This window comes from Synchiropus splendidus, chromosome 2, assembly GCF_027744825.2.
Source record: "Synchiropus splendidus isolate RoL2022-P1 chromosome 2, RoL_Sspl_1.0, whole genome shotgun sequence".
In the NCBI taxonomy this organism is placed as follows: Eukaryota; Metazoa; Chordata; class Actinopteri; order Syngnathiformes; family Callionymidae; genus Synchiropus; species Synchiropus splendidus.
This window is the reverse complement of record NC_071335.1, coordinates 40706332-40733685: the sequence shown is the minus strand read 5'-3', so window position 1 is coordinate 40733685 and position 27354 is coordinate 40706332.

The following is a 27354-nucleotide window of genomic DNA, read 5'->3' as shown; positions in this document are numbered from 1 at the left end:
ATAGTAGATCCAGAGGTACTGAGGAAACCGGCGTCGATGTCTCCCACAAAGGCCAAGACCCAGAGGGGAGAGCTGAAACAGAATACCGACAACAATACAAATGTAAATACAATCTAGAAGCAAGACCTCGGATAGCAGTTAATATGATATTAATATAAACAGAGTGTAAATGTAGGGATCTACTAAGGATCAACATTTAAAGCGTAAAAACAAATAGTAAATCACTAGTGTATACTGTCATTAAACCACATTACAATTAGTAAAATCACGACCTCTAGTGGCCGCCGTCGTTAAAGCACATTACAATTAGTAAAATCACGACCTCTAGCGGCCGCCGTCGTTAAACCACATTACAGTTAGTAAAATCACGACCTCTAGTGGACGCCGTCGTTAAACCACATTACAATTAGTAAAATCACGACCTCTAGTGGCCGCCGTCGTTAAAGCACATTACAGTTAGTAAAATCACGACCTCTAGTGGCCGCCGTCGTTAAAGCACATTACAATTAGTAAAACCACGACCTCTAGCGGCCGCCGTCGTTAAACCACATTACAGTTAGTAAAATCACGACCTCTAGTGGACGCCGTCGTTAAACCACATTACAGTTAGTAAAATCACGACCTCTAGTGGCCGCCGTCGTTAGAGCACATTACAGTTAGTAAAATGACGACCTCTAGTGGCCGCCGTCGTTAAACCACATTACAGTTAGTAAAATCACGACCTCTAGTGGCCGCCGTCGTTAAAGCACATTACAATTAGTAAAATCACGACCTCTAGTGGCCGCCGTCGTTAAAGCACATTACAGTTAGTAAAATCACGACCTCTCGTGGCCGCCGTCGTTAAAGCACATTACAGTTAGTAAAATCACGACCTCTAGCGGCCGCCGTCGTTAAAGCACATTGCAGTTAGTAAAATCACGACCTCTAGTGGCTGCCGTCGTTAAAGCTAATTACAGTTAGTAAAATCACGACCTCTAGCGGCCGCCGTCATTAAAGCACATTACAATTAGTAAAATCACGACCTCTAGTGGCCGCCGTCGTTAAAGCACATTACAGTTAGTAAAATCACGACCTCTAGTGGCCGCCGTCGTTAAAGCATGGTGTAAATTAGTAATCCCGACCTCTAGTGGTCGCCATCGTTAAAGCATAGGGTGAAATAGTAATCGCGACCTCTAGTGTCCGTCGTCGTTAAAGCATAGTAGTAAAATCACAATGACGCTTAGCAGCAACAGTTACTCAAACACCTTCAATAGTAAAATGACACCGTCTAAAAGCACAAAGCCGGAACATAGACAAACCGCATTACAGATAAAACGCACACACACACGCACACACACAAGTATTTCTTTCTCTTTGTTTTGGTATCCGGGGCGATGTCCGCGGCTTGTCTGTGGTTGCTGGCGGTGCTGATGGTGTCGGCGACGGTGGCTGTGGAGGTGCGGATAGCCCAGATGCCGACGTCGAGTCTTCAGCAGGGAACGGTCCGGATAGTAGATCCAGAGGTACTGAGGAAACCGGCGTCAATGTCTCCCACAAAGGCCAAGACCCAGAGGGGAGAGCTGAAACAGAATACCGACAACAACACAAATGTAAATACAATCTAGAAGCAAGACCTCGGATAGCAGTTAATATGATATTAATATAAACAGAGTGTAAATGTAGGGATCTACTAAGGATCAACATTTAAAGCGTAAAAACAAATAGTAAATCACTAGTGTATACTCTCATTAAACCACTTTACAATAAGTAAAATCACGACCTCTAGTGGACGCCGTCGTTAAACCACATTACAGTTAGTAAAATCGCGACCTCTAGTGGCCGCCGTCGTTAAAGCACATTACAATTAGTAAAATCACGACCTCTAGCGGCCGGCGTCGTTAAAGCACATTGCAGTTAGTAAAATCACGACCTCTAGCGGCCGACGTCGTTAAAGCACATTACAGTTAGTAAAATCACGACCTCTAGCGGCCGCCGTCGTTAAAGCACATTACAATTAGTAAAATCACGTCCTCTAGTGGCCGCCGTCGTTAAAGCACATTACAGTTAGTAAAATCACGACCTCTAGTGGCCGCCGTCGTTAAAGCACATTACAATTAGTAAAATCACGACCTCTAGTGGCCGCCGTCATTAAAGCACATTACAGTTAGTAAAATCCCGACCTCTAGTGGTCGCCGTCGTTAAGGCACAGTGTGAAATAGTAATCGCGACCTCTAGTGTCCGTCGTCGTTAAAGCATAGTAGTAAAATCACAATGACGCTTAGCAGTAACAGTTACTCAAACACCTTCAATAGTAAAATGACACCGTCTAAAAGCACATAGCCGGAACATAGACAAACCGCATTACAGATAAAACACACACACACGCACACACACACACACGCACGCACGCACGCACGTACGCACGTACGCGCACACACACACACACACACACACAATAGCGAACATACAACCATTCAACTGATACTGAACGGTAGAGATGTGTTGAAAAAAATTGAGATTCGTATCTTACGTTGGTGTTGGTGTTGGTGTTGAAGCGACAGGTAGAAGGTGTGGCGTGCTCGTTGTCTTTGTATCTATTTTCATGTGAAAAAATAAATAAATAAATACAGCAGTGAAACGTAAACTATCACTCCAAAATGTTTTTTCCCACCTCCTATCAGCTGAGGCGTCTGGTGAGTTAAAGAATCAACGAGCGGGTGCCCTACTCCTTCGACCTCTGACTGATCGTCTGTTTTCATACGCACAGGCGTTGAATAAAACAAAAAACATAGGTAGTTAAATATAAAATACATCGACAGACTGTGGTTAAAATACTTTTTTTTTATTGAACTGAATGTTTTGCTCTCACCGTTGAACAGTTGGAGCAACCCGTTCAATGAATGATCAGCATCCACAGGGTCCGGATAACTTCCCGGTCGTGTCTGATTTCCGGGTTCCGGGTGATCTTTTCATGCACACACACACACACAAGTATTTCTTTCTTTTTGTTTTGGTATCCGGGGCGATGTCCGCGGCTTGTCTGTGGTTGCTGGCTGTGCTGATGGTGTCGGCGACGGTGGCTGTGGAGGTGCGGATAGCCCAGATGCCGACGTCGAGTCTTCAGCAGGGAACGGTCCGGATAGTAGATCCAGAGGTACTGAGGAAACCGGCGTCGATGTCTCCCACAAAGGCCAAGACCCAGAGGGGAGAGCTGAAACAGAATACCGACAACAATACAAATGTAAATACAATCTAGAAGCAAGACCTCGGATAGCAGTTAATATGATATTAATATAAACAGAGTGTAAATGTAGGGATCTACTAAGGATCAACATTTAAAGCGTAAAAACAAATAGTAAATCACTAGTGTATACTCTCATTAAACCACTTTACAATAAGTAAAATCACGACCTCTAGTGGCCGTCGTCGTTAAAGCACATTACAATTAGTAAAATCACGACCTCTAGTGGCCGCCGTGGTTAAAGCACATTACAGTTAGTAAAATCTCGACCTCTAGTGGCCGCCGTCGTTAAAGCACATTACAGTTAGTAAAATCACGACCTCTAGTGGCCGCCGTCGTTAAAGCACATTACAATTAGTAAAATCACGACCTCTAGTGGCCGCCGTCGTTAAAGCACATTACAGTTAGTAAAATCACGACCTCTAGTGGCCGCCGTCGTTAAACCACATTACAATTAGTAAAATCACGTCCTCTAGCGGCCGCCGTCGTTAAAGCATAGTATTAAAATCACAATGACGCTTAGCAGCAACAGTTACTCAAACACCTTCAATAGTAAAATGACACCGTCTAAAAGCACATAGCCGGAACATAGACAAACCGCATTACAGATAAAACACACACACACGCACACACACACACACGCACGCACGCACGCACGTACGCGCACACACACACACACACACACACACACACAATAGCGAACATACAACCATTCAACTGATACTGAACGGTAGAGATGTGTTGAAAAAAATTGAGATTCGTATCTTACCAAACGTTGGTGTTGGTGTTGGTGTTGAAGCGACAGGTAGAAGGTGTGGCGTGCTCGTTGTCTTTGTATCTGTTTTCATGTGAAAAAATAAATAAATAAATACAGCAGGGAAACGTAAACTATCACTCCAAAATGTTTTTTCCCACCTCCTATCAGCTGAGGCGTCTGGTGAGTTAAAGAATCAACGAGCGGGTGCCCTACTCCTTCGACCTCTGACTGATCGTCTGTTTTCATACGCACAGGCGTTGAATAAAACAAAAAACATAGGTAGTTAAATATAAAATACATCGACAGACTGTGGTTAAAATACTTTTTTTTTATTGAACTGAATGTTTTGCTCTCACCGTTGAACAGTTGGAGCGACCCGTTCAATGAATGATCAGCATCCACAGGGTCCGGATGACTTCCCGGTCGTGTCTGATTTCCGGGTTCCGGGTGATCTTTTCATGCACACACACACACACACACACAAGTATTTCTTTCTTTTTGTTTTGCTATCCGGGGCGATGTCCGCGGCTTGTCTGTGGTTGCTGGCTGTGCTGATGGTGTCGGCGACGGTGGCTGGGGAGGTGCGGATAGCCCAGATGCCGACGTCGAGTCTTCAGCAGGGAACGGTCCGGATAGTAGATCCAGAGGTACTGAGGAAACCGGCGTCGATGTCTCCCACAAAGGCCAAGACCCAGAGGGGAGAGCTGAAACAGAATACCGACAACAATACAAATGTAAATACAATCTAGAAGCAAGACCTCGGATAGCAGTTAATATGATATTAATATAAACAGAGTGTAAATGTAGGGATCTAGTAAGGATCAACATTTAAAGCGTAAAAACAAATAGTATATCACTAGTGTATACTGTCATTAAACCACATTACAATTAGTAAAATCACGACCTCTAGTGGACGCCGTCGTTTAACCACATTACAGTTAGTAAAATCACGACCTCTAGCGGCCTCCGTCGTTAAAGCACATTGCAGTTAGTAAAATCACGTCCTCTAGCGGCCGGTGTCGTTAAAGCACATGACAGTTAGTAAAATCACGACCTCTAGTGGCCGCCGTCGTTAAAGCACATTACAGTTAGTAAAATCACGACCTCTAGTGGCCGCCGTCGTTAAAGCATAGTGTAAATTAGTAATCCCGACCTCTAGTGGTCGCCATCGTTAAAGCATAGTGTGAAATAGTAATCTCGACCTCACGTGGCCGCCGTCGTTAAAGCATAGTGTGAAATAGTAATCGCGACCTCTAGTGTCCGTCGTCGTTAAAGCATAGTAGTAAAATCACAATGACGCTTAGCAGCAACAGTTACTCAAACACCTTCAATAGTAAAATGACACCGTCTAAAAGCACATAGCCGGAACATAGACAAACCGCATTACAGATAAAACACACACACACGCACACACACACGCACGCACGCACGTACGCACGCACACGCGCGCACACACACACACACACACACACACACACACACAATAGCGAACATACAACCATTCAACTGATACTGAACGGTAGAGATGTGTTGAAAAAAATTGAGATTCGTATCTTACCAAACGTTGGTGTTGGTGTTGGTGTTGAAGCGACAGGTAGAAGGTGTGGCGTGCTCGTTGTCTTTGTATCTGTTTTCATGTGAAAAAATAAATAAATAAATACAGCAGTGAAACGTAAACTATCACTCCAAAATGTTTTTTCCCACCTCCTATCAGCTGAGGCGTCTGGTGAGTTAAAGAATCAACGAGCGTGTGCCCTACTCCTTCGACCTCTGACTGATCGTCTGTTTTCATACGCACAGGCGTTGAATAAAACAAAAAACATAGGTAGTTAAATATAAAATACATCGACAGACTGTGCTTAAAATACTTTTTTTTTTATTGAACTGAATGTTTTGCTCTCACCGTTGAACAGTTGGAGCGACCCGTTCAATGAATGATCAGCATCCACAGGGTCCGGATGACTTCCCGGTCGTGTCTGATTTCCGGGTTCCGGGTGATCTTTTCATGCACACACACACACACACACACACACACACACACACACACACACACACACACACACACACATACGCATGTATATACACTTAATAAATACCGCTATTCTTTACCTAGTTATCGTAATTATGATTAGAATCGCTGTCTCCTTCTCACCAATGACTCGCGCCGGTCCTGTCTTCCGTGCCGAATTAACCGTCGCTTACGGCTCAGAGAGCGTTGGTTACTCCCCTTCGCTCGATTTCCTGTACTCTGCCCCGGACGAACTCGTCCTCGCTGTCGATTATTATAATACACGGCGTGTTCTGAGCCTCGGTGCCGCTGTCTTGAAGACTCGCTCTCGGAGTCACAGCCGACAGATCCGCACGGGCATCTCCGTCTTCAAAAGTTACACGCATTAACCGCTCAAGCTCCTCAGCGCCGATCAGCGTCTCCGGGAAGTTATTCGCGGAGGCGATAATATCTGAAAAATAGAAGTGCGGCTGTTGTAACACATAATAGAGATATTAACAACGAATTATAAAATAATTCAATATTTTTACCAGTATCACTCTGCGTTAAATGAACATCACACAGATGAGTGACGACGTCTGTCAATGAAAAGAGACATGGTACGTGATAAACATGGCGTAACGTTTTTATTATACTTATATATGTAAATGTAAATACATAGATACACATATATGTATATACTTATATGTATACTGTATAGATATAGATAGATGGATAGATAGACAGATAAATATTCACCTACGACGTGCAGAGGAAGAAGCATCCATGGGTAGTCTGGAGTCCTTTTGGAAAGGAGGATGAAGTTCTGGAAGGTCTGGTCAGCAGCGAAGGTTACCCCGGAACTGATGTAAAATGTGGTCTGAATCGGATCACCTAAATACTCCATCCGTGTGGGCAGGTCCTAGGTGACGTCTTTGTTGATTTGGATCGGGTCACCCACTCTGCCATTGTCGCCAATTAAAGACAGATGTATAAATATTCTAAAGGTGTTTCCAGATGTGGTGGAGACAGCACAAGATCTGGAATTTGACCCATGACGACCTGGACCATAAGAAGACCAGGATCAATGTCTGCTAGGTAGCTCAGAGGTATGAACCGCAGCGACGTAAAACAAATAATCAGATGGAGAACGGACATGGTGACAGAAGCAGGATGCCAAAAAAAGAATGGCTTGGGTCATCCGCTCTGCCATTGTCGCCAATTAAAGACAGATGTATAAATATTCGAAAGGTGTTTCCAGATGTGGTGGAGACGGCACAAGATCTGGAATTTGACCCATGACGACCTGGACCGTAAGAAGACCAGGATCAATCAGTGGAGACTGCAACTCCAAAATGAACTGAAATGTGTAATAAAAGGGGTCAGGGCCTGAGATAGTCTTTGTCACTCTACACCATCGGAGCTGAGGCAAAGCCAGGTGTAGTTGCGGGCCCAGAGCTCTGTTAGGGTAATTAGACGCCTCTGTCACGGTGTAAATTCTTTTGGATTTTAAGTTGGGGTGTTTTTGGTTGTCATTCTCACGAGAAAACGAACACGTGGAAGGTACAGAAGTGTATTTCCTACAGCCTAAACAATGTTGTCTGAAGACAATGAGGTCCGCCTTCAGACTGTCTCTTTTGAAGATTCAACCGTCCAGGAAAGAACTCGCGTCTCCGCAGCAAATTAACTGGTTATCACAGACTCTAAAAATGCATCGTTTCAAACTCACACAGGGTGTAAAATTAAATAGACTGATTCAACAGAAACTCATATGAGTTGAATAGCTGTGTCATTTGAACTAATGCTGAAAACTAAAGTATTTCTTTCTTTTTTGTTTTATCCTTGTTCACTCAACCTTATTTTCTGAAAACTAAAAGTATTTCTTTCTTTTGTTCTATTCTGAAAACTAAAAGTATTTCTCAAACAAGTACAAATTATCTGTTTAAACGCATTTTGAAAAAATGGTGCATGAGTTGGGTAGCTGTGTCGTTTGAACTATTAGTGAAGACTAAAAAGTGTTTTCTTTCTACTGTTTTATCTTGAAGAAATATTTCAAGAATGAAAAACTTCTTCATAAGATGTTAAATAACTTCTAAAATGTTTAAACCCGAAATAATATTGTAGCTACTAACGTGTTTTGATTATTTAGCCTACAATGCAGAGACAGTTCAAACATTGACTAATGCTGAAAACGAAAAGTATTTCTTTCTTTTTGTTTTGGTATCCGGGGCGATGTCCGCGGCTTGTCTGTGGTTGCTGGCGGTGCTGATGGTGTCGGCGACGGTGGCTGTGGAGGTGCGGATAGCCCAGATGCCGACGTCGAGTCTTCAGCAGGGAACGGTCCGGATAGTAGATCCAGAGGTACTCAGGAAACCGGCGTCGATGTCTCCCACAAAGGCCAAGACCCAGAGGGGAGAGCTGAAACAGAATACCGACAACAACACAAATGTAAATACAATCTAGAAGCAAGACCTCGGATAGCAGTTAATATGATATTAATATAAACAGAGTGTAAATGTAGGGATCTACTAAGGATCAACATTTAAAGCGTAAAAACAAATAGTAAATCACTAGTGTATACTCTCATTAAACCACTTTACAATTAGTAAAATCACGACCTCTAGTGGCCGCCGTCGTTAAAGCACATTACAATTAGTAAAATCACGACCTCTAGCGGCCGCCGTCGTTAAACCACATTACAGTTAGTAAAATCACGACCTCTAGTGGACGCCGTCGTTAAACCACATTACAATTAGTAAAATCACGACCTCTAGTGGTCGCCGTCGTTAAAGCACATTACAGTTAGTAAAATCACGACCTCTAGTGGCCGCCGCCGTTAAAGCACATAACAGTTAGTAAAATCACGACCTCTAGTGGCCGCCGTCGTTAAAGCACATTACAATTAGTAAAATCACGACCTCTAGTGGCCGCCGTCGTTAAAGCACATAACAGTTAGTAAAATCACGACCTCTAGTGGCCGCCGTCGTTAAAGCACATTACAATTAGTAAAATCACGACCTTCGTATCTTTCCAAACGTTGGTGTTGGTGTTGAAGCGACAGGTAGAAGGTGTGGCGTGCTCGTTGTCTTTGTATCTGTTTTCATGTGAAAAAATAAATAAATAAATACAGCAGTGAAACGTAAACTATCACTCCAAAATGTTTTTTCCCACCTCCTATCAGCTGAGGCGTCTGGTGAGTCAAAGAATCAACGAGCGGGTGCCCTACTCCTTCGACCTCTGACTGATCGTCTGTTTTCATACGCACAGGCGTTGAATAAAACAAAAAACATAGGTAGTTAAATATAAAAAAGTAAAATCACGACCTCTAGTGGCCGCCGTCGTTAAAGCACATTACAATTAGTAAAATCACGACCTCTAGCGGCCGCCGTCGTTAAACCACATTACAGTTAGTAAAATCACGACCTCTAGTGGCCGCCGTCGTTAAAGCACATTACAGTTAGTAAAATCACGACCTCTAGTGGCCGCCGTCATTAAAGCACATTACAGTTAGTAAAAATCACGACCTCTAGTGGCCGCCGTCGTTAAAGCACATTACAGTTAGTAAAATCACGACCTCTAGCGGCCGGCGTCGTTAAAGCACATTACAGTTAGTAAAATCACGACCTCTAGTGGCCGCCGTCGTTAAAGCATAGTGTAAAATAGTAATCCCGACCTCTAGTGGTCGCCGTCGTTAAAGCATAGTGTGAAATAGTAATCGCGACCTCTAGTGTCCGTCGTCGTTAAAGCATAGTAGTAAAATCACAATGACGCTTAGCAGCAACAGTTACTCAAACACCTTCAATAGTAAAATGACACCGTCTAAAAGCACATAGCCGGAACATAGACAAACCGCATTACAGATAAAACACACACACACGCACGCACGCACGTACGCGCACACACACACACACACACACACACACACAATAGCGAACATACAACCATTCAACTGATACTGAACGGTAGAGATGTGTTGAAAAAAATTGAGATTCGTATCTTACCAAACGTTGGTGTTGGTGTTGGTGTTGAAGCGACAGGTAGAAGGTGTGGCGTGCTCGTTGTCTTTGTATCTGTTTTCATGTGAAAAAATAAATAAATAAATACAGCAGTGAAACGTAAACTATCACTCCAAAAATGTTTTTTCCCACCTCCTATCAGCTGAGGCGTCTGGTGAGTTAAAGAATCAACGAGCGTGTGCCCTACTCCTTCGACCTCTGACTGATCGTCTGTTTTCATACGCACAGGCGTTGAATAAAACAAAAAACATAGGTAGTTAAATATAAAATACATCGACAGACTGTGGTTAAAATACTTTTTTTTTATTGAACTGAATGTTTTGCTCTCACCGTTGAACAGTTGGAGCGACCCGTTCAATGAATGATCAGCATCCACAGGGTCCGGATGACTTCCCGGTCGTGTCTGATTTCCGGGTTCCGGGTGACCTTTTCATGCACACACACACACACACACACACACACACACACACACACACACACACACACACACACACACATACGCATCTATATACACTTAATAAATACCGCTATTCTTTACCTAGTTATCGTAATTATGATTAGAATCGCTGTCTCCTTCTCACCAATGACTCGCGCCGGTCCTGTCTTCCGTGCCGAATTAACCGTCGCTTACGGCTCAGAGAGCGTTGGTTACTCCCCTTCGATCGATTTCCTGTACTCGGCCCCGGACGAACTCGTCCTCGCTGTCGATTATTATAATACACGGCGTGTTCTGAGCCTCGGTTACACGCATTAACCGCTCAAGCTCCTCAGCGCCGATCAGCGTCTCCGGGAAGTTATTCGCGGAGGCGATAATATCTGAAAAATAGAAGTGCGGCTGTTGTAACACATAATAGAGATATTAACAACGAATTATAAAATAATTCAATATTTTTACCAGTATCACTCTGCGTTAAATGAACGTCACACAGATGAGTGACGACGTCTGTCAATGAAAAGAGACATGGTACGTGATAAACATGGCGTAACGTTTTTATTATACTTATATATGTAAATGTAAATACATAGATACACATATATGTATATACCTATATGTATACTGTATAGATATAGATAGATGGATAGATAGATAAATATTCACCTACGACGTGCAGAGGAAGAGGCATCCATGGGTAGTCTGGAGTCCTTTTGGAAAGGAGGATGAAGTTCTGGAAGGTCTGGTCAACAGCGAAGGTTACCCCGGAACTGATGTAAAATGTGGTATGTTTCGGTGTCTGAGAAAGAGTCAGGCATAATGCCTGTTGTCACACCGCTGTTTACCCCTTTTTTAAGTATTTCCTGAGTAAGTAAAATTGCATCGTTTAAAACTCACACAGGGTGTAAAATTAAATAGACTGATTCAACAGAAACTCATATGAGTTGAATAGCTGTGTTATTTGAACTAATGCTGAAAACTAAAGTATTTCTTTCTTTTGTTTTATCCTTGTTCACTCAACCTTATTTTCTGAAAACTAAAAGTATTTCTTTCTTTTGTTCTATTCTGAAAACTAAAAGTATTTCTCAAACAAGTACAAATTATCTGTTTAAACGCATTTTGAAAAATGGTGCATGAGTTGGGTAGCTGCGTCGTTTGAACTATTAGTGAAGACTAAGAAGTGTTTTCTTTCTACTGTTTTATCTTTAAGAAATATTTCAAGAATGAAAAACTTCTTCATAAGATGTTAAATAACTTCTAAAATGTTTAAACCCGAAATAATATTGTAGCTACTAATGTGTTTTGATTATTTAGCCTGCAATGCAGAAACAGTTCAAACATTGACTAATGCTGAAAACTAAAAGTATTTCTTTCTTTTTGTTTTACCCCTTTTTTTTTACCCACACCCCTAAGGTAATCCTCCCGGTGTCTCATCACACACCCACCCTCCCGCTGACCCTGCCTGACCCTTGCGTCTGTGAGGATGTGGCTGACCCCCACCCCCTGCATCACACAAGGGTGAAGCTACCCCTTGGACCTTCATTATTTTAATTTCCTGTTGATATAAAAATGGGGAGGGTAATTATTTTAATTTCTTTTTGATATAAAAAGGGGTGGGGTTTATTACTTCCGGAAGGGGAGGGTTTTATTACTCCCGGGGGACCATCAATCATACAGATTTGACATATAGTGGTCTCCTTCATCTCTCTGTCTATTTATAGAATCCCAAATCAAAAAATGCAGAGGAAAACATGAACTCAGCGGCAGATGGTTCCTGTGAGCATGTTTACAAATCAGGTTTCAGCACAGTCTGAGGTGCAAGAGAGACAAGGTTTCCCACCTCCCTGCCTGTTACCATCTGCAGCTCTCTGTACTCTCTGGGCACCGAGCGAGCAACACGCACCAAAACTGCACACATTAAAAACGCAGCTCAAGATTGCATGACGCTTATTGACTCAGTGCTTGAAACAGACCCAACTCAAAGGAGGTTTCAGAACACAGTGATGGGCCCTGGTATGTTGTGTTTCATTTGAACGAAACAGTAAATAGAGCCGTGCTTGTTGTTCAGTATAAAATAAGGAAAGACAGTCTCCACGAAGTGGATTCAAGATCATTGCCATTGCAATCACACACACAGTCAAAGAGCCTCTGGGAGGAGGAAATGCTTTTCTGCGAGATTTCACTAAATAGCTTCACGATTGCTTTCATTGCTACTTCCTGCCACTGCATATGTTTGATTTCCCTTAAGTTTCTCAGATAAATGTCTCATAAATGTCACAAGATGCAGATCAGTCAATTCAGTCAATAGAAGCTGTGAAATCCTACAGTATATTAACTTCCTGTCCACTTTTCCATGACCACCTGAACTTACTCCCAGGTTGTCCCACGACTTTTGACTTCCATACTTAGCAAAGATGACCACACAAAAATGCTACGCTGATTCGACATTAGTATCATGAATAATAACGGTTTTATAGCACAGTACCCTTGTAATGCTCTTTCGTGGCAACAGCTCTTACACTTCTGTGTTCTCATAACTACGATCTACATATGTCTGTTATTAGCATTATCATTAGCATTTATAAACAGAATGTATAAACAAGGAAACCAAAGGGAAAATGTAAATTATGCACTAATAAAACATGTTTTTTGATTATACATTATTACATATACATTATTATTACATATTTAAGTACCATATAACGGGTGATTCTTAATGTTCTGTACGTTATAAATATTGGAGGGTCTTCATAAGAGGTATTATGGAAACCACTTGGGCATTAAGTCTTTAGCAGAGTCACACAGAGCTCATCTCTAGGGTTTAAAGGCATCATGCATAACAATAGTGAATTATTATTCATGTTTTCAGGATATAGGGTCAAAAATGAGAAAAGCATATGTCATCCAATTAAAAGGGGTAGGCTTCAAGAACCTGCACTTTGATTTAAAGAATCTTGTTTTAAATCTCTCTGCGTTCATGTGGCTGCACATTTCAATCCTTGATATGTAATGCATATGGCAGAATTGACAATAAATCCTCTACCTTTACCTTCACGCACGACTCTAGTCAAATCTGACCTTCAGAGGTGGAGAAATTTAAAAAGAAAAAAAAAAAATCATTGATAAACTACAGCAAGTGATTTTGTTTGGAGTGGGAAGTCTCCTCGGGTCAGCAGATCGTTACTCCATAAGTGTAAATTCAAAACAGTTTTATTATTGAGCCTCTTATATTCATAAAATCTGCTGTCTTACTGATGTTTACCTTAGTCCAAACTGGAAATGTTTTCATGCTCATCCTCTATTAATGCTCCAGTATATTCCTCACTGCCTATGAAAAGACCTACCAATGTCAAGAATCCCAAGGTTACGTTCCATGCTATTAAAGTTTGCTCCCAATTTCAGAAGCGCTGTAAATATAATTCAGCCACTCAGAATTCTGGCCCAAAAAGAGAATCGTGTGTTTCCTCCCTCTTACTTGGAGAAATGCTTGTCACGCTCGTACAATAGTCTCTCAAAACAATATCAAATCATATATTTTGTCTAAAATAAATAAAAAAATAAAAACTTTCACAGGTTTCCTTCTCTACCTCCTGACTCAGCAACAATCTACTCAGCCCTAGAAGAGAATTGTTTCTGAAATATATTAATGAGATTGAGGTCAAAAACGAGAGGAGCATACAACAGGGAATCAGGTTTTCAAATAGATGAAAGTTGGTGGGAGAAAACGGTCACTGAATTTCAGTAAGTTACATCATGCGCATGCCCGATCCTTATTCATTTCAAGGTCATATGTGGGGTCCCCTTCAGCAAAGATAAAAATAAACATTTCAATATTACTATTAATAGCTATGGGAGAAGGAAAACACGCCTAAAATTTCCCTTTATGCCTTTACCATCAATAAAATTTGTCAAACGCCTTGTTTTTCTGCGCTTAAATTGGCCGCAGATACAAAGATGGTGACGTGTGATCCAGTTACACCTGATTCAGCTGGACACTGGCAGTGCATCTCCATTCACAGAAACACTGCTGTGACATCAAATATGAGCTGGACAGTGAGGCAGCTGCCAGGACAGCAACTCCAGCTGGACGGGTGAGATGTTTCTCCAAGGAAGTTATCGCTAAATTATTAATTATCCTGGCTCAGCATCGACCAAATGACCAGCTGATGATTGTCTAAATGCATCCACCAGTGCGTATGTTGGATGCGTTTATTCAGCAAGCTACAGTCAAGTTTAAAGGGCGTTTCTTTTCTCTTGTTTTTATTAAATGCAGTAATTTCAAGTGACGGTGCAAGCAAGCCGAGGTCAAGCACCAGCATGTTAGTGACGTGCAGGTGCAAAAGACGATGTGATTCAAATGTTAGGATCAGGACGTTGGTCCTTCAGGGCCATCCATAAAGTATCAACAGGAGTCACAGGTGAAGAAGAAGAAGATTTCGTCCTGGAGTATATTAATTCCGATTGTGGTGTTTTTCGTACTCTGTTAACCATACCGATGGATGCTTGGAGTGAGACAATCCAGGAGATTTCTCCAAAAATCGACGGTCTCTTCTACCATAGCCGCTTATGGAATGATGCCCTTGTGTTTTAGGACCGCCCCACCCTGGACCGCCTACTTGTTGATGGCTGTTATAAAGAGGATTTTTTCCGGAGCAACACCATGCAGACGTACCTGTTGGAACAAGACCGTCCAAGACAACGATGAGGCCAGAAGGTGTTCCGAGACGTATCGTCACTACCTTCCTCGGAGCTGCTACAGGCGGCCCCGGGTACGGGATGAACAACTCCTCGCCGTCACCTCTACATCCTGCGGTAGAACACGTTGCGGCTGACGGTCATAAGTACGAGGGTTCTAACAACGACATGACAGACGGAGCCCGTCCTTCATTGGACGTCAAAGACGACACAGACGACTCTGTTGCAACTGAAATGCAAGATGTGGATGACGAGGAGGAACCTGTAGGGAAGGCAGCAACCGCCTGCCCCGGGAACGAAACTGTCGACGTGCATCCGCCTGCTTTATCCACTGCTTCTCAAGACCAAGAACCAGCAGCTAATGATGACACGGATGGATGGATAAGCGGTTTCTTCTTGAAAGCTTTAAAGACAGTTGTATTTCATCTACTAGGTAAAACCATACGCAGGTATTGGAGGGAGATCTGCTACGGTTGCCAAGTAGACCATCCCAGCCAACTACAACACAGCTGTCTTGAAGAGATGGAGGATGATTTCTACCGCCTTAATTTCCACCCGTTGATGAAGAGACTCTGTAACAACAACTTTCTGCCTGCTGTACAACACTACTTGACCCTGAATGACGTACAACCGGGGAAAATGAGAACGAAGGCTACGGCTGAGACAGTCTTGCTCGAAATGAGGTGTCGAAAATCAACTGTCTGGAATGAATACATCAAACATGAGCCTGAGGATCTTCTAATTGAACGTCTGGAATCAGCAAGTAGAATCTGGAATAGAACGCCGGTCCTGGGCGATGTCACAAACACGAGATTCCCTCGTATGTGATGTTTATTTTTTTTTTACTCTTTTACTGTCTTTGTATAACATTACGTTTGAATCCTTACATAACCTGTGGAATAAAAAACATTAAGAAGTATATTTGGATCTCAGCTCATTCATTTCTCGTTTAACATGACGGTGAAACACATCATTAAAAGAGTTTATTACAATCCTCTTCACCCCGGGACCTCTGGAGGTGTGAGTCGCCTTCGTCCAGGGGTGCAGGTTGAGACTGGAAAACCAGTCAGTTCTAAATCTATTAAAGATTTTTTTATCAAAACAGGATGCCTACACCCTGCATAAACCAGCCAGAGTAAACTTTCCGAGATACAGAGTATTTGTTCACAGGCCTCTTCAACAATTCCAGGCCGACCTATGCGACATGCAGGCGTTGGCTAGATATAACGACGATCAAAATTACTTGTTGACCGTTATAGATGTATTTTCAAAGAGGGCATATGTACGCGTTTTAAAAAGAAAGACTCCGATCGAGAGAATGAAGGCGTTCAAAACAGTGCTGGAGGAGTGCGGGACGCCTGCAAAGCTACAGACGGATGATGGGAAAGATTTTTTTAACAAGAGTTTCAGGGCTTTGATGGAAAGGAAGGGTATTAATCATTTTTCAACAGCGAGTGACGTTAAGGCCTCTGTGGTTGAGAGATTTAACCTCACTCTTAAAAGTCGGATGTGGAGATATTTCACGGCTAAAAACACATTACGTTACATTGAGGTTTTACAGGATCTAGTAAAGAGTTATAATCACAGCTATCACAGTAGTATAAAAATGACACCGATGGAAGTAACTAAAGAAAATACTCTGCAATTTTTACATTAGACCATCGAAAGATCTGCAAAAGGCAAAATTAAAGGAGGGCGATCATGTTAGGATATCAAAACTACGAGGTGTATTTGACAAAAAGTATGAGCAGAGTTTTACAGATGAGATATTTACGATAACTGAATGTATTCATCGCACCCCGCCTGTGTATAAATTGAAAGATTTCGACGGCGAGACCATCCAGGGGTCATTTTATGATCAAGAATTACAAAAAGTACAACTCGTAAAGGATAAAGTATTTCACGTTGAAAAGATTCTCATGGAACGCTGCGTTAAAGGAGAGAGGCAGGTCTTTGACCAGTGGAAGAACTGGCCTGAAAAATTCAACAGCTGGGTAAAAGCTTCGGATATAAAAAATATATAAGAAGGTCCTTCTTTACACCAGGCATCATATCACCATGTACGACTCAAAGAACGCAGGCTTCTATGTGACTTTACCATCAAACGCCAGCGCAAATGTTTTTAAAGACAACTCCATTGGTACTTTCCGCGTTGATTTAGCACAACATATCGATTTAAACGGAAAATGGGAGGTCGCTTTGACGGAGATTACATACCCTCACACGTGGCATAATATTCCAGAGGATACAGCATCATTTTCCTGGAAACCGAACCATAGAGTACTTGATTCCAACACAAACACGGCTCCCCCTAGAGGATCAGATTCGGAGGCTAACACAACACGACGGTATAAAGATGAATTTCATAGAGCCATGGCTCGTCTTAGGGCTCCAGATCCCGATGCCAGCGCCTCTGCTCAGAGGAAAAAAGACGAATCACGAGGGGTTGATCGACATTTCAAAACGGCGGGAACAGATATTTCCAAACTGAAGTTTAAGGGAGGATATTACAGCTCTATTAATCAGATTACAACCGAGTTGGAGCAAACCTTTAAAAAAACCAATAACGACATACGCTTCCTGTTTAACAGTGCACGGCAAAAAATTGATCTTCAAGGAGACGGGCAGAACCTAGTGCTTTTTAACTCGCCTTTGGCTTACATGCTCGGTGTAGAGCCTGGTAATTGGATACATTTTTGCGACTACAGAGCGCCCCATCCAGTTGATTTAAAAGTGGGGTTTTACCATCTCTACTGTTACAGCGACGTTGTAAGACCGCAGCTTGTAGGGGATGCATATGCACCGCTTTTAAGAACTGTGGAAATCAAGGGTAGCTACTCAGATATAATCACACAACATTTTAACCCTGCTTACTATTTACCGGTGGCCAAGAACCATATTGAAAATATTCAGATACAAATTAAATCGAATCTTAACAAACCCGTCAATTTTACCTTTGGAAAGGTCGTGGTGACTCTATACTTTAGACCTGTTACTTGAGAGGATATTATATAACCCTTGTATCGTCATGTGGAAATTCATTCACCATCACAACGCCGGAGAGAGATAACCAGTCTTTGCAGGCCAAGTCGTAAACAAACACAATGGTTCATGCAGGCTTAAGAGACGACCCTCACAGATTTGTACAATATTATGAAAAACAGGTGGGCGGAGATCTACCCGGTTTCTACGGTGCCCCTGTTATGTACGAACGTGGCATCGGTTCCCTCTTCTCGAAAATGTTTCGGTTTGATTCACCGCTCTTGAAAAGAGGTATTGCCATCGCGAAACAACATCTCAAATCAGCGGTGGGTAACATAGCTACGGATATGTTCACCCGTACCTTGAGAGGAATGAGCGATCAACAGAGACAGAAAGGGTCAGGAGGTACAGCCCGAGTTTTTTATACCGGGAGACGGTGAAAAGTATCTAGACCTAAACGACACCCTTCTACATGTGCGTGCAAGAATTACTAACGCCGATGGCACACCGCTGGCTAACGACGCAGCGGTCGGTCTCATCAATAACCCTCTAAACACAATCTTTGACCAGTGCAATGTGGTTCTGGGTGATCGGATGATTTCACAATCCAGTTCCACAAATCCGTACAGAGCTATGATTGAAACACTTCTCAACTTTTCAGGCGACACTCTTAAAACACAGTTTAGCGCCGGTCTTTTTTACCAAGACACAACTGGGTCAGTTGACTCGATCATCACTGTAAACGGTCCCAACGCAGGTCTTAATAAGAGGGCCGAGTTCACGAGCAGATCCAGAGAAGTACATCTTCTCGGTCCTCTCCACGGCGACATATTTTTCTGCGAGAGACTGTTATTAAACTCTGTCGATTTAAGAATTAAACTCACCAGAGCGAATGATGCCTTCTGCCTGACCGGACCCCGCGACTCCACCTTTCGTCTGAAAATCCTCGGCGCCTCTCTGTTTGTGAAGAAAGTCACTGTTTCGCCAGCTGTGAGAATAGGTCATGCAGCGGGTGTGTTAAAAGGAAATGCTCTCTTCCCGCTCTCACGAGTCAATGTAAAAACATACTCCATTCCAGAAAACTCAAGAATATGCACCCAGGAGAATTTATTTCTGGGTTCAATACCTAAATACGTGGTTTTAGGGTTGGTACATCACGAGGCATTTACCGGTAGGAGAGATCTCTCCCCGTTCAATTTTCATCATTACAACACTGAATATCTAGCCCTCTGTCAGGACGGCCAACAGATCCCCGCTAAAGCTTTTCAACCTCAGTTTAATAACGGTATGGCGGTCAGAGAGTTTTATAACATGATTCTAGCTACAGGAAGACATTTGAAGGATCTGCCTCTAAGCATTGACCGCGAAGGTTTTAGCAGCGGTTATTCGTTGTTTGCATTTAATCTCAATCCAGCCGACGACAACTACGCTCTCTCTCCTCTCTCAAATGGGAATTTAAGACTGGAGATGAGATTCAGAGTACCCTTACCGAACACCGTAACACTGATTGTGTACGCTTGTTACGATTCCATTCTGGAGATTGATGCAAAAAGACAAGTGCTGGTGGACTATTATTATAAAAGTTATGGATAGTCTCCAGTTACAGAGGCTGCTGAGAGGTCTCTTGGGCGACACATTTTACGGTGTATGGCCGTCGGACAGGTTGCCTCAATTGACACAACCCCTCAGACTGCCTGCATATTTCATCGTCAACACACATCCGGCACATAAACCAGGAGAGCACTGGTTTTAACTCTCGAAGAAGACGGTAGAACAACTTTCTTTGACTCATTTGGAATGGGACCCTACTTTGCACATTACCCTGAAAATATTTTAAAGTTTCTCAAAAAACATTCAGTCGACATCAAGTACAACAATGGTCAACTACAGCACCCCCTATCGTTTGTATGTGGTCATCACTGCGTCATCTACCTCTGTCATCGCGCTAGAGGGTTGTCTATCAAAGAAGTATTAAGTCTATAAAGCGACGATACCTTAACAAATGACCTCATGGTATACAACTTTGTGAAAGGTCATCAACAATGTCTAAAAAGATGCGCCCACTGTCCGTGGAAACAATAAAACTGTTCTCTTCTGTATTTTAATGACTATTGTAACGTGTGACTAATCTTATTTTGTTTGTACGTGTGTTGAAAAGAAAATCTGTAATCTTATAGTAATTCAATAAAACATTTTATGAATTTATTTTATTTGATGAAAAGGCAATAACCGTGTACAAGGTAATTATTCATGAAACCCATCGAGGTGTTAGAGACAATTTCTTCCTTTTGGTCGCTACACGCGTCAAGCGTCGTCGAGGTGTCACTTTAGAGTCCTTTGGGTCGGGAGACCAGCCCTCGGCTATACTTTTCTTTCGTGAGGTAGAATTCGATTCAAGTCTCTGATATTGAGGCCGCGCTTCAGGATTGGACAGCAGGGTGAGAGGGATGTTTAGCTTTAATAATGTGACGAGAAACTCGGACCATCCCTCAGGTAATGAAGAACTTTTTTTCTTATACGGTAGGGAAAGGTACTTGAATATATCAATCACATGAGAGCCTTTTACAGCATTTCCCTCATACATAAATTCACCATTCATATTCCAACCGTCGCCGTTTTTGGATATCCTCTGGATAATGTATTCAGCATTTCTTCGAGCTTTTGACGGAAGGCTGTTTAGAATATCCTTACCCACGACGTCCGTTACAGAGGGTGTTTTTAGAACGCTTTGGTCGCGACTGTCAGAGTCGTGTGGATGATCTCCGTCTCGTTGTAAAGTCAGAGTTACTCTTCTTTGGTCTCTCTGATCCTGTTTTGTAAAGGTTAAATATCTCTGCAATAGACCATCATACTGTTTAATCTTCTCATACGAGTTTAACTGAGAATCATTTAGAACGGTCCTCATCTTCTCATTCAATTCATCTTCGGCTGTTTCACGGATGTCAGAGGATGGGCGTGATAACTGGTTAATTTGCTGAGGAGAGACGAGATACATTTTCTGGACAGTCTTCATGGCGTTTTACTTCTTTACAAGTCCTCCTATTAGATTTCCAATGATTGGAACGGCAGCCGCTAGCAACGGCAACAGGAATCCACCCGATTGCTTTTTAAGAATCCTTCGTTTACGCTTCACGCACGCTTTTTTTTAGCCAAGAGTCTGATGATTTTCTTCTGATTTTTCAGTTTTTTTAACTGAGCTTGCGACAATGGTACATTCCCCTTCAAAACATTCAGGGCGATCTCGCAAAGAGCTTGAATAAAGTCCCGAGAACTACGCATTAAAATGTCTTTACGTTTCTTTGACGGAGCGTGGTATAGTTCCTTAAGTAAACCATCGTTTCTTTTTATACGCGCTGACATAACTTAAGCAGACGTTTTTGGTATGTACACAGTGTGACGCTTGTGAGGAAGTATCCCAGTCCTTAGTCTGTAGCGTTCTGGACATGAGGGTGTTAGATCAACAATTAAGTACCCGTGAGCGTCGGCTGTAGCATCTTCAAAGCTTTCTAGAAAGAAAGCTCTTTGAGACGGGTAAATCTGTTGAGCAAGAACTTTTATCTGCATTTTATCGCGAGGATTCTTAAACAATACAAAGTAATTGCTATTCAGACTAATAGTACGACTATATTTACCATGATGAAATAAGTTTTGCGTCAGCATTATAACACTCATATTTTTATGATGTCTGTACTGCGTAAAAACACGGACAACCTCTGGGTTTTCAGAAGCTTCAAAAATAACATCGTCAAGAATAATCAAATGTTTTCTATCAGTAGGAAATACATCTTCATTTTCAAAAGATTCAGGTAAACCTTCAATGAATTTGATATTTTTATTCATCTTTTGCAACTCAGTGCAAAACCCGAAAGGTTTGGTTGTGCCGTCCGAAAACAAGCGCCTCTTATCGTACACGACCCGGAGTTTTTTCGTAACTGATCTGTTTTTTAAAGTGATGTTCTTTTTTATCCCTGACAATGTTGTGTTGACGGGTCTCAAGCACGCCGTCAGGAGAATACTGTAAAAACAAGTCATCCAGTGTCACCCCAAACAATGGGGGAACCCTTTACACATGACTGTTAGATTGTGGATGAAAAGTTTGAGGCCATCCTGAAAGAGGGATCATTGTTCAAGTTTTTTGATCCTCAGATTATCAATTAATGTGTTAATATTCTTCTGCGAGACGTACGGTTACTCTCTCCTCACTGGCATCAACAAGAAATATCTGTAAGGTCTCCTGCTGGTCCAGAACTCAATCATTGTTTCTCTGAATGAGCACCTTTGAACACGTGTAACTTGTTGAATCGCCCAGGTTCTAGGTCTAAACTGAGGATACCATGTATTGTTGTACTTGTTATTTAGAAACAATACAATACAAGGGACCTGCCATGATGTATGGTTGAGAGACTGCTACACAGGCAGACAAGCAGAGTCACATGTGTCTGAATTGATGGCCTGGTTTTCATAGGCGGAGTGAGCATCTAAGATCAAGATGGAGGTCGCCGATTTGTGATGGCTACTAGTGAGGAAAGGGTAAAATGAAGTCATACATCAAAGATTTTACAAGCTACTCACAAACATTCAACATAAATATTTGCCTGCATTCAACTTTTAATTTTCAACTTTTATCATTTCTATCTTTTGCAGGAGATAACTATTCCATCATTTATGTTTAAAGCACATCATAGTGAGAATATATTACAACAGCATTAGATTTAGCTCTTTCTAAATTTCAGATTTTGTTCAAGGATATTGTCGGTATCCATTTGCTTTTGGAATTAATTGAGATTCCTTGCAGAAGTATCCTTTTGACGCAAATGTTGACAGTAACGTTTGAAAATCGTAACATGGTCCTGGAAATTGCAGCACCTTCAAGAGTTTCTCCCCAACCAACAGAAACACTACATCATTACAAAATAAAACCCAAAAAGTACTGTAGTAACATGCAAACATGAACCTCAGTCTACACTTTGACTCCAAAGGTCCAGTGGAAAAGCCTCATAGAACTTCATATCCAATATGTGTTCCTTCCTTCCGTTTAAAGTTCTCGTATGAGTTGTTGATGAGGTGTTTATAAGATGTTCATACAAATTCTACCAAGAAGAACACACCCAAACCAATAACAAGCATTGTCTCGGAGTTGTAAGTGATATGTTCATCAATTCCGCATTTACCTACGGATGCGTAGATCCAACAAGTCCAACATTCCCCCTCTGTGGGACAAATAAGGGACACTCTGTGCTCAAGATTCAAGATTGTATTAATCACCGTAGTCACCCTCGACATTTTGGGTCTTCTCATTTTAAATCTTAATCTCATTCTATCACTTTCGCCCTCTTATGGGCAGAACGGCGAATTTTGCCACCGTTTTTAAAAAAAGTGCATCGAGGCTTATTTTAGGAGCGAGGTACTAGTCATTGGCTGTATACGTTGAACGAAGGCGGCCTAAGTATGATCCGGGACATCTTCCCATAGGATTGGATATTGGGTCACCAAGCGTGATCAGGATGTGTTCACAAACATGCTTTCATGCGTTTGCAGACATTCACTCGGTTAAAATTCAATTTGAGTGAAAAATGAGACATAATCACACTGTTGCTTTCAAAAATGTTTGTTAGCTTTGTTAGATTGTTTTTTTTTTGTTGTTGTTGTTGTTTCTCAGGTGTTCTTTCTATGGAGTTTCTATTCTTTCCCTTCACTATGAACAAAGTTGTTCTTTGAAGTAGATTCTCATATTTACTTTTCTGATATTTTCTATGTGCATATTCCGTCGTATGCATTTACACTTTAAAACTTAACTGACTGATGGATAGATAGGTAGATGCAAGTTCATAAAAAGGAATAAAAGCCTTCTGCAGGATTCAGTGCCTCATTGAGAGACTACTAGCGTAAAAAAAAAAAAAAAATGCTTCCGCGCAATCCGTACACCTTGTGAATGTAAACAAATAGAAGATAAAACACTATTCAGCTTGAAGATATGTAAAGAAAATGTAGGTCTAGGACGATTAAAAATGAAAAACTGAATGTATGTCAGAAACTACAATGTCAACCCTGTGATTTGTTGTTTGTCAGTTAGAATTGGCAGTGATTAGTAAAAAAGCTTTACTTGTAAAAAAAAAATATATATTTATATATATATTTCATTCACTATCGTGAAAAAAGCGGGGTTTGTGACTGGTAGCGAAAATAAAAAGCTCTTGACATCTCAAAAGTTATACATCTTTTATTTTTTCAAATTTGACAAATTGCTGAACAAATGAAAAAAGTTTGTTAAAATTTTTAAATAAACTATATCTAGTTTCTAATAATATTCATCTATTTATCCTATCATAGATGGTTGTACAAAAACGTCAGGCTTTAGTTCAGGATTAGTAATACAATTTGTGTAAGCAGACAGTTTCAGGTAAATGAAAAGATTAAGAAGATTGGGAACATGCCAACATGCTCGTACATACTAAAATGGCTTGTTGTCTTATAGTGAGAATGGTATGTCTTAAATTTGATGCACGTGTGTGTGTGTGTGTGTGTGTGTGTGTGTGTGTGTGTGTGTGTGTGCTGAAAAAAACTTTATTTGTTGTTTTTTCAAACAATTCAATTTCTGGAACTGACAATTAGAAGTTTTTAACAGTGAAACAGATATTTGAGATTCTAATGGATGGAGAAAGGCTTGAAGTAAAAGGAAAAATGTACTTACAGGCTTCAGTGCGTCGGTTAGATTTTATAAGATGAACAACCAGCCTACCAAAACTATTCTTTTATGGTAACTTGTGAACACAGACAAAACAGACAGGACAAAAACAGGTTCACGAACCTACAATGTCAACCAGTTTAATTTGCCAGTTGTTTGTTTTTAAAACACTGAAAAAAAAAAGTTTTAAAATTTGAGACACAGTTGATAAATAATAACTGAGAATACACCTGTAACTTGTGAAAAAATATGAAAATACAATATCTGAATTTGTTCACATGCCTTACTTCAGCATTAAAATTTTGTGAAAATGAACAACAGAAACACTGTTTTTTAAAATGGAAAGATTTAATTTAAACACATTTCGATTTCGACTCGGGTTACTTTTTTATAATTCTCAATTCATACATTCATAGTTTCACCTCAGCTCGAAGCATGTTAGTCTCTGGATCTGATCTAAATATCACATATGATGTTGGAGTAATTGCGTCATTGAGTTTCCTCCGGCTGGGCGCACCCTTAGAGATAGGGTGAGGAGTTCGGTCATCCGGGAGGAACTCGGGGTGGAGCCGCTGCTCCTCCACATGGAGAGGAACCAGTTGAGGTGGCTCGGGCATCTGATCCGGATGCCCCCTGGACGCCTCCCTGGGGAGGTGTTCCGGGCATGTTCTACCAGGAGGAGACCCCGGGGAAGACCCAGGACTCGCTGGAGATATTATGTCTCCGGTCTGGCCTGGGAACGCCTCGGGATCCCCCGGGATGAGCTGGAGGAGGTTTGTGCGGACCGGAAAGTTTGGGCTTCCCTGCTCCGAATGCTGCCTCCGCGACCCGACCCCCGAACACAAAATGCACACTACAAAACTAACATGTCGCACCGTACTGCTCCCGCATTTGGCTATTTTCACCTGAAAATACAGAATAAAGACACATTTAAATCAATGAAAAGCATGGCTTGTAATATACACATTTTAGCCACTCGTAAGGCAAAAAAAAATAAAATAAAATAAAATTAAGGGTTAACATACTTTGGATATTTCTACACTACTTGTCTGACTAGCGATAGCATCAAGTATAAATGAATGTTCATTCAATGAATGTTCTGTCCCTCCTACATTGTAGATGTGTTACATGACAAGTTATAGGACGTTTGTATAGCTATTATATCGCATTGCTTCACAATTGTTACATTGCAGGAACACATTCAGTCATTTCATCTTGCATGATACAGGGATTGAAAAGAAGCAGAGTGAAGAACAGTTCTTGTAACTTATTCTCACTTTCCCTCATTTTTGCCACAGTGTTTGCGTGTCGCTGTGTGTGTGTGTTAACTTTGTTGTGTGTTACAGTACATTTTGTGCTTGTGTTCAGTATGTATGTATTAGTGTTGAGTAGTAACTTCTCGAAGGCTCAAACGTTGTGTTGCTCAGTCTGGTCTGATCTAAATGTCACAGCTAATGATGAAGTAATTTTGTACTGCTTACACGTTTGATTGTTTTACCCCTAAATTACAGGGTACAGTACAAACAAAAAGTAGTCGTTTTTTTACCTTTAGTGTGACTAGATTTTTTTCGAAAAGCATGACTCAGTCAAGCAACGACTGATGAAAATAGAATGTTTCTATATTTTATTGTCTGACTTGAAACAGCATCATGTAACTTTAAAATAATAAAATATCTGTTTGTTCCAGCTCCAGAGGTCCTTCTATCGCCACCAGAAGGTTATCGGCTGACTCGAATCTAATATTAGAAGAGACAATGCATCTAGTACATAATATCATGAGATATTAAGAGCAGCTTATAATTGATTAAATATATTTACCTGTATCACTCTGCGTTAAATGAACATCACCCAGATGGGTAATAATTCCTATAAAAGTAGAGATGAATATGATAAACCAACATGACAAAGTTTTTATAATAGCTTTTTATATTCACCTATAAGCATCCGTGGCTAGACTGGTATCTATTGAAGGGAGCACCGCCGTCGGATCCGCGTGTACGCCACCGTCTTCAAAAGTTAGTCGCATTAGCTGCTCGAATAATGAAATCTTTTTACCTGTATCACTCTGCGTTAAATGAACGTCACACAGATGAGTGACGACATCTGTCAATGAAAAGAGACATGGTACGTGATAAACATGGCGTAACGTTTTTATTATACTTATATATGTAAATGTAGATACATAGATATACATATATGTATATACATATATGTACTGTATACTGTATAGATATAGATAGATAGATAGATAGATAGACAGATAGATAGATAGACAGATAAATATTCACCTACGATGTGCAGAGGAAGAGGCGTCCATGCCAAGTCTGGAGTCGTTTGGAGAGGTGGCTGAGGTTCTGGAAGGTCTGGTCAACAGCAAAGGTTACCCCTGAACTGGTGTAAAATGTGGTCTGAATCAGGGTCACCTAAATACTCCGTTTGTGTGGGCAGGGCCTAGGTGACGCCTTTGTTGATTTGAATACTTCAAAACAAGGAAGAGGAAGAGCCCAGTGTCTGCTAGGTAGCTAAGAGGTGTGAACTGACCCTCCACCAAATGGCACAATTTGAAAAGGAAGGTCTAC